The sequence below is a fragment of the Parasteatoda tepidariorum genome, chromosome 4 (genome assembly GCF_043381705.1).
Source record: "Parasteatoda tepidariorum isolate YZ-2023 chromosome 4, CAS_Ptep_4.0, whole genome shotgun sequence".
In the NCBI taxonomy this organism is placed as follows: Eukaryota; Metazoa; Arthropoda; class Arachnida; order Araneae; family Theridiidae; genus Parasteatoda; species Parasteatoda tepidariorum.
Window position 1 is genome coordinate 79269616 of NC_092207.1, and position 10204 is coordinate 79279819.

Below are 10204 nucleotides of genomic sequence, written 5' to 3' on the forward strand. Positions count from 1 at the left end.
ACGTCAAGATATTTTCGCACACTTCTTATCTTAAATACACAATTTCGCCAATAGTATTTTGTCCATACGTTGTTTATGTTGACACACCTTCTTTGCAATGGCTAAAGATACGGAATGCATTATCTGACAATATGAACTGGCAGATTTCTCATGTATACATGAATTCATTCATGTATTGCGTGAAAAAATTGCATGGAACTAATTAGCTCTATCTAATAATCGAAAACTGTCTATAAAGAGAGGAATGACTATCAACTTTTTTCAAAAAGTACTTTTCTATGTCTTTGAAAGAAAGAATTAATAAATATTCCGAGCAGAAACGACTCTCAAAGGACCCCTAGGAAACGGACGATTTCAAAAATGATATATATATTAATAATCAAAACAGTATACTTTAATTTTCTCTTCAAAGACAATTGTTAAAAACGAAAGAAATTTTTTTTAATTGTATTTCCTACTTCCTACGCCTAATGAGGTGAGAATTACTTCTTCCAAAACACGTAACTTATTTTTCGGTGTAGGGTGTTTCAGGAAGTTTTAATTAACATTCTAATTTAATACTTGATAATGGAAAAACTATATTAGTTAAATATATTATTAATATGGAAAATTCTACTCGACCTGTACGATAATTATAATTAATGATTATTGAAGCTGATGAAGTTTTTCTATGATAAAGTATATCTTTCATGTTATTTTTTTTTTTTCGTTTTAATTTTAATTTAACGAGGTTTTTTTTCTTTCTTTAAATTTTTACAAAGCTAGTTAGAGATATTTTCCATTGCAAATGTTGTACATATAATTATATTACCTTAAATATTCCATTCTGAGATAATTGATTGATTAATTTTATTTTATTTTATTCATTCTCGAAATATTTAAAAATTTAACTCCATAAATATAACTCCGTTCTTGGAATATTCCAATTTTAATATTTCTTCCTTGAAATACTAAGTAAAACATAAAAATGGCAAATAATATTATTTGTTCGAAAACAATGCTTGCACATGATTGATTTTGATAGAGAATTCAACTATATGCTGCATTATCTATCTGATAACGTTTTAAGGTGCATTCTCATCCTTATGATCTTTTAATTGAAATTAAATGCTAACAACTATTCTGATGAAGTTTGCATGAAGAATAATAGATCTTTCAAAAAGACCGCCTCGTTATTCTCAGCATTGAAAAGTTTTTCTGTCAAACGATATTGAGTTACAAAATCTATGAGTAAAACTCATCAAAACATTGAATTTTAAGGCTATTTTGTGTTGTTTTTATAACAACATACACTAAAACTCTGTCATTAGCTTTAATAAATAAATGTATTATCCATTCAGAGTAGGTATATTAATCCTATAATTGCCTTTAAAATCCCGTGAGGCATGCGTAAATAATACTACTTAAGAAAAAATTCATTATAATAAACAAAGCATTATTATAAACTAGTGGGCAGCGCCCCCTGCTCGCTAACGCTCGCCAACACCCGAAAAATGCTACGCAATCTGATATGTTATACCTTTAATGATAATGTTATACCTTATGATAATGTTATACCTTTATGATAATGTTATACCTTTAATTTTGTTTTATCTATCAGTTTCCTGATTGATAAATAATGTTTAAAAAAACTACAGAAAGTTAAAACTATATCCAATACATTGTTACATATTAAGCTGCTGACTTTTATTAAAGTTATTTATTATGCAGTTTTATTATTTACTAGTAGGCTGCGCTCACTGCTCGCTAACGCTCGCCAACACCCGAAACATGCTACGCAATCTTATATGGTTTGCTTCGCAAACCAAACTCGCTTCGCTCGCTACTAACTTAGATACATTACAAATGCACAAAATTCTAAGAATTCAAAACAATCATTCAAATCCAAATTAAATAATCAAATCCAAATTAAAATAATTTTTTTTTAAAAAATTAAATCTTTTTAGTAAATACTANGCAAATAATATTATTTGTTCGAAAACAATGCTTGCACATGATTGATTTTGATAGAGAATTCAACTATATGCTGCATTATCTATCTGATAACGTTTTAAGGTGCATTCTCATCCTTATGATCTTTTAATTGAAATTAAATGCTAACAACTATTCTGATGAAGTTTGCATGAAGAATAATAGATCTTTCAAAAAGACCGCCTCGTTATTCTCAGCATTGAAAAGTTTTTCTGTCAAACGATATTGAGTTACAAAATCTATAAGTAAAACTCATCAAAACATTGAATTTTAAGGCTATTTTGTGTTGTTTTTATAACAACATACACTAAAACTCTGTCATTAGCTTTAATAGATAAATGTATTATCCATTCAGAGTAGGTATATTAATCCTATAATTGCCTTTAAAATCCCGTGAGGCATGCGTAAATAATACTACTTAAGAAAAAATTAATTTTAATAAACAAAGCATTATTATAAACTAGTGGGCTGCGCCCCCTGCTCGCTAACGCTTGCCAAAACCCGAAAATTGCTACGCAATCTTATATGGTTTGCTTCGCAAACCAAGCTCACTTCGCTCGCCACTAACTTAAGAACATTACAAATGCACAAAATTCTAAGAATTCAAAACAATCATTCAAATCCATGCAACAACTTTTTTTTAAAAAAAATTAAATCTTTTTAGTACATACTAAGTCATTAAAATAAATTTGAATTCAAATAAATGACATGTAAATCGTTAAACCTATTGGAAATGTGCTATAGTATAAAATCTTAAAGCGTCACAGCACGACTGAGACTCATTTTTCAATGAATAACTAATAACAATAATAAAACAAATAAATTCGTGATATAAATCAAATATAGACTAGTAAATTCGTAATATATAAATTCGTGAAAAAAAGCGCTTTCGACAAAATACTAAAATAGAGATCTATCGACAAAGACTACTCACTTCAGCCTAGCTTAATAGTATGAGATTGCCGCAGCTGATGCTCTCTCTGGTTATTTCAGTTTCCGTTTTTAAAAGCGCTATATGTTGAGCCACCTCAGCTAGAATTGAAATGTGACATTTTTAGCGGCAATCATTGGTCGATTTTCTAGCGTTGCCATTCGGGGAGTTGTAATGAGGCTTTTTTTGTCGCCGTGTAAGAGAAATATTTATATAGATTCAATTTTTTGCTCGAAATAAATATCTTTTAGTGAATTTCTATGATGTTTCATACTAAGTCGACAATAATTTGCATTTGGAATGCAATAATAATATCTTTAAACTTGATTTTGGGGTGTTTCACTTCTAAATTAATAAAAATGTATGATTTAGCCTTTGCCTTAAACAAAGAATTTCTGAGTGTCATAACATGAGATTTGCAAATATTTAAAGTATTTCCATATACTAGAATATGGAATTGCGAAATTCTTTTTTTCAATCTCAAAACAGAATATTCGTTTTTACCTGTTCTCAAAAATTCCTGTTTCTCAAAAATGAATCAATCCCATTGATTGAAATTGATCCCATTGAATCGATTGTGTGAAATCTTTCACTCTGTAGCGCAGATGTTACACGCAATTACCACTTTTTTAAATTTTAAAATTTTTGACGAAACCTATAGAAAATACAATTCTAAGAATCACATTTTTTTTCGGAACTAGTTTTAACATTGCGTTACTTAATAAAATAAATAAACAAATAAATAAATAATGCGTTTTCAACTTGGCCAAAATGAAAAAAACGCTTTAACAGAGTTTTATCTGCAGATTTAAAAATCTTGAAATAAGCATACATGAAATATTCTTCATAAATATTTTTTTAACATAAAAATTTTACAAATTTCATAAGATAAAAAGAGCACTCAACACCGTATTATAAAGGAACGTCCAAATAGTTACAATTAGTAGTAAAAATAAATAACTGGAAACTTCCTAACTTTGAAACTTTAATAACCCGTTTAGAATAATCTTAGGATAATTTTTGTTAATTAATCTTTATATGGGAATAAAAAATAAGCCTTATTAACCAAAAACAAATGCCAAAATTTGTGACTCCGAGTACCAAAACAGACCAAAAGGCGGTATATAAAAACGAGATTTAAAAAAAATACACCTCTTTTTGAATTGAAGGGGGAATAGAAAACAATGTATATTTTTCATATTTTCAAGGTATTTATTAAGTCATCTTTTAATATTTGGATACAACTTGTTTCTTTATAAACGAATTTTTTATTTTTACAATAATACCTGAATGTTATATACAAAACAAAAAACAATTTCACAAAAATGTAATTTTTTAAAGAGGACAACAAACAAAAAAATAATAAATATGTATATATATATAGCTCTTTTTGCTTAGTCAGCCTACCTTTTTAAAAATATTGATAAGAATACTAGACAAAGTTCAAATCTTGACAAACCTTTTTTTTTTTCATTTTTCATAAAGATAAACGATAAGATCCAACAAAACTTTTCAGTGTTTGTGTTTATTATAGAGATAAAATCAGTATAATCCAACCAGCTAAAGCCTGCTTTTTGGATCCAATAAAAACCGATCTACGGTATTATTATCCAACAGGTCTTTTCTGGTTGGCTAAACAAACTTCTTTCCAAACTAATGATAAAAGATAATTTTTTATGAGTTAAAGAATTCGATCAATGTAACTAAATAAAAGCATACAGCAGTATATTACTTAAAATATTCAATATATTTAATTGGTGCAAAATATCTAATCAACTTCGAGAACAAACTGGACTTAACAAACAAGCTTTAACACAAAATTTTTGAAGGGAGCCATTTTCTCGTTATCTTTATGCCGCGATAAGCCATTTCTGACAAACGTTTAAAATTACATAAACATTTAAAAAGAAAACAAATATCATCAGACGATTCATGAATTTCTCACGTGGAATCGTGTTTGCAAAAGAAGAATCACGTGCTTCCAGAGGCTTGGTATTTACGTTTTTTCACACACCCCCAAAGAAAATTTGGTTTAATGGAATGTTAACGCTTAGAGCCATAACGCGACTTATAATTCCATAAATTCTCAAGAGATTTTGAAAATTTTAGTTTGAGTACTGAATTTTTAAATAAAATACCAAATTAAATAGAATGCACCTAAAAAAAATTCTAAGAACAGTTTAACCCTTTATATAGCCATGAAAAGTATACTTTCTATCAACTTCATTAGTTTTTCATGTTCATCTATTTTCGATTATGGAACTATTGTATTTTTCCACGCATGATTTGTGGGGCCATCTGCTGATAAATTCAGAAAATTCAAAATAAACAAATAAAAAATAAACCAATGAAAGGCTTTGTTAACATAAATGCTGATATCAATAAAGGTTAGCGTAAAGTCAAGAAATGTTGAATGATGCACGTTAAATTTGTCGAGTCACGAAATCCTCCAACTTCCCATAACAAATCATACCTCTGGGAGTACTGATGCAGAAGTTTCCTTGTCTTCCGGATTGGTTAAAAATTACAAGGCTACGAAGTTGAACATTGGTAGTATTAAAACTCAAAATTTGGTCACCTGTTCAACGACGGTTATAAAAAAAAATTATGAACACAAAATGTATCAATTCGATTATTTATAAGCAAAATTGAAGTTTATTAGAGTAGGTAAAACTTTGAAAAACGAATCTACTTTCGAACTAATACTGTCTTAATCAAATTAATTTTAGATAAGCTAAATGAATTTCTTTTAATAAATCAACCATCATAATTGGCACCGACAGCAGGGCGTGGCCCTTGGCCTTCTCTAGAACAATTCTCTATGACATTAATTTCATTGCCAGCTTTTAACCTGAATGTTTTAAAATCCGCGTTAATGAGATCCGGTCTATCTCAATCCAAAAATATTTTAACGCAACATTAGATACTAGAAAATAAAGACCCTATAAAGGACTAAAATGCCGCAAATTTTGAAACAATTGCTTGTTTTTGTAACACTTATAAATTAGCCAATCGAAAGTACATATTTACAACAACAACAACAAAAAAAGAAACAGCTCAAAATGTGTGTTTAATAAAATAGACACAGCTCGAATAGTGTATTTAAAAAAATGGACACAGCACTTAAATTTAATTTTCAGACTTCTGTTATGTTGCTTTTTCACGAATAAACTAATGAATCCAAAAAAAATTTTCATGTGATATCGTCCATTTGAAAACATCACTTGGTACATTTTATTAAATTAGTCCCTTTTTTAAAAAAAAATTTTAAAAAAAGGACTTTTAAAAGTTATTTTCATAAGGTTTCAACGGGTGCTATAAATTTATAATAATGGTAGCAAATTAGGGTTGTAGGAATTAAGAGTCGTAAAGCACTTCATCGTTAAGAGTTCTGCATGCGAAGACATTGCCAGAAAAGTTACATTTATAATATACCAAGCCTCTTCCTCCCCCCCCCCCCCCCGNCCCCCCCCGACCCAGAAGTTCGGGACCTTGCTCCGTAATGATTAAGCTTAGTGTTTAAATAAGGTTAAATAAGAGTTTAAACATAAACATGAAAAATATTCCTTAATGTTGACCTGCCTGGGACTCTTAACTAGCAGATCTATACAACGACAAAGAACATTGTTGAAAAAACATTGACAAAAATCGTTGAAAGATTTTTACTCGATATTACAAGAAAGGACCAAAAGCGAGTGCGCATGAGAAAACAAACATATGAACATGTTGATCGATATCATGTTGTTCGATCTCATATTGTGTTGTTCTTGTTGTGGCCTATCCTTCAAATGCCTGACGAAGTCAGACAAGGTCCATCAGACCGTTGACCCTAAGGAAATCGTGCCTAAGGAATGCTTGACCCTAAGGAATGCTTGTGTGCCCTCTTGCTAATATGGAAATTGCTGTTTTAGAGGCTCTGTCATAATTGATGACGACAGGGCCGGTCCTAGACATTTTGGCGCTCCGGGCGAAACATTAATTTTGCGCCCCCCCCCCCCGTTTTTTTTAAGTAAATCTCATGCGACCATATCAGAAAGTCAAGAAAACATTGAAAAAAAAATATTAAAAAAAATGTTTTATTAAAAACTCAATCATCAGATAACAAGATAAGCAATTTAGCATTTAAGACAAAATAACAAAGATTAAAGTGTAGTAATGCTAACTAAACTAATATCCCATATTATAAATAAATTCTAACTAACCAAAGTAATTAAAATGCCCTTTTTCTAACTTTTCCTTCGGCAAACTCACGAACCAGTGATTTCAAGTCTAATTTGTCACTAATTTGGTGTTCTATAGCTATCCATTGAGCTGATTTTGCGTCTGCATCATTTTGATATAATTTTTTATTATTTTTTGTTTTGAAAAGCTTCTTTCCCCTGAAGCCACAGTGACTGGCAATGCAAGTAGGATTCTTAATGCTATGCTGAGGTTTGGTGTTAATTTAAGTGTAGCGATAAACTTGAGAACTTCAACAGGGGTTTCCTTTTTTGTTAATAATGACGAAACAATGCTTATTTCATCGGCTAGTTACAGGGCGTTAAGATAACTTGAATTTCCATCAGTTAAAACTATTTCCAAATCTTTGCAATGAGCCAGTAGCTCATTTCTGGGCATGTCTTTTAGACCAAAAATATTATACAAAAAGACCAAAATATTATATAAACCAAAGTATTATTTAGACCAAAATATTATTTAGACCAAAAATATTATATAAAATACAATCAATTCTTGAAATTTTGTCATATTGAATTGAATTCAACTAGGTTTTGCATTAATGTTTAAATGTATTATATTATTTGAATTATGTGCTTAGAAATAAAAATGATAAATTCCGCCTGCCGCTTCTCAATCTTGTTAACTATCATTTTGGCGCCCCTAGATCATTGCGCTCCGGGCGGCCGCCCGGATCGCCCGGCCCTGATGACGAGTGAGGAACCAGGCTTTTTGCCCGCATACCAGTAATGGCAGGGAGGAATCTTCCACCCCTTCGAAATGTCAAAATTAACAATGGATAACATTGTCGAGACAATCAAACGCATGAAATGTCTATTAGTTAGCCAAATAGCTCGAAAAACTATCACCCGATTTACATCATCTTGGGCAGATATCCTCATGACAAACAACCAAAAAGTAAAAATAAAAAAATATAATCTGATAAAATTTGTAAAGTAACAGAGGTGTGGATTCAATTCGAAGGCAAGAGCATCAGTTAAAAATTTTTGGTAAAGGTTTGTAGAAGAGTTTCATCCAGCAGTAGATTAACATTATCTAAAGACGGTGATGATAATGTTATACCTTTAATTTTGTTTTATCTATCAGTTTCCTGATTGATAAATAATGTTTAAAAAAACTACAGAAAGTTAAAACTATATCCAATACATTGTTACATATTAAGCTGCTGACTTTTATTAAAGTTATTTATTATGCAGTTTTATTATTTACTAGTAGGCTGCGCTCACTGCTCGCTAACGCTCGCCAACCCCCGAAAAATGATACGCAATCTTATATGGTTTGCTTCGCAAACCAAGCTCGCTTCGTTCGCTACTAACTTAGATACATTACAAATGCACAAAATTCTAAGAATTCAAAACAATCATTCAAATCCATGCAACAACTTTTTTTTAAAAAAAATTAAATCTTTTTAGTAAATACTAAGTCATTAAAATGAATTTGAATTCAAATAAATGACATGTAATTCGTTAAACCTATTAGAAATGTGCTATAGTATAAAATCTTTAAGAGTAACAGCACGACTGAGACTCATTTTTCAATGAATAACTAATAACAATAATAAAACAAATAAATTCGTGATATAAATCACAAATCGTCAAATAAATTCGTAATATATAAATTCGTGAAAAGCGCTTTTGACAAAATACTAAAATAGAGATCTATCGACAAAGACTACTCACTTCTGCCTAGCTTAATAGTATGAGATTGCCGCAGCTGATAGGGTGAATTTCGGTGAGAATGCTCTCTCTGGTTATTTCAGTTTCCGTTTTTAAAAGCGCTATATGTTGAGCCACCTCAGCTAGATTTGGCATGTGACATTTTTAACGGCAATCAGTGGTCGTTTTTCTAGCGTTGCCATTCGAGGAGTTGTAATGAGGCTATTTTTGTCGCCGTGTAAGAGAAATATATATATTGGCGATCGAAATGAGCTGCAGGTGGCGTAGAGCAGAACTCTTTTCTTATGGCAACACTTCGCATGCTTTCCCCATTAGCGTGTGGAAAGTCATAGAGGAAGGAAGTACGTTAGTTTCTCTCTTGATTTTCACATAGATTAAAATCTTTTAACTTAAAAATCTATATGGAACTGAAAACTACATTAAACATAGTTCTAANTTTTCACCGCTTTAGTGGTATAAAATACTTACTAATATTTTTTAAAAACTTAATATTAATCATTTAGAAAAATATTTCAAGTGCTGTATGACAAAGATTAAGCAGTACAATGTATCCCACACAAAAAAAGTCTACTTCGATTTAGTGCCATAAATGGATACAAAATGAAACAATGAACAAAATATGAATATTAATAAACTGGGTTCGCAAACACATATTCACAAGGAGTAATTCACTTTAAAGTGTCTCCCTGAAATAAAGTCACTTACGTTAATAACCAATATATTCGACATATTTAAATATGATTTGAAATATACGATGCTGCATTCCATTTGCCATTCCCCGATTAGCAGTAGCACCAATATTATCACAGGTTTCAATGATGACCGTCAACAATTCTGCCAAAGGATATAACTTCCTGCTTTTGGAAACTTCAGCATTACTGAGGGAACCTCCTATGTTTTCTTGGAGATTGATATCAGAGGGTAAAACAGGCTATTCCATAACACACGCTTTGCTACTCAAAAACACCAAAGAAATGAAGGTTTCGCAATAAGAGTTTTGGCACTATTCTGCCGAAAAATTCAACTTAAAACACCAGTTATATCTGCAAATATACAACTCTTTAAAATTAGATTTCAGATTTATTCGACTCGATTTCATTTAAAATTTGTATTTTGCTATATAAGATTATATTCTTTAAATGAAAAATTTTAAACTATTGTGAAATAAAATGTTAAAATAATATAAATATTTATTAAAAATTATTTTTTTTTTTGCATGGAATTATCTATGGATAAATGAATATTATAATTGCGTGCAAAAATTTTGCAATTCGCTTAACACAAATGTCAAGATATAGCAAAATAAGCAAAAATTATAATTAACATTAAATAAAATTAACTATTGGAATCACATTTCCCAGATTGCGGCTATAGCTCAATATTTTGTGGG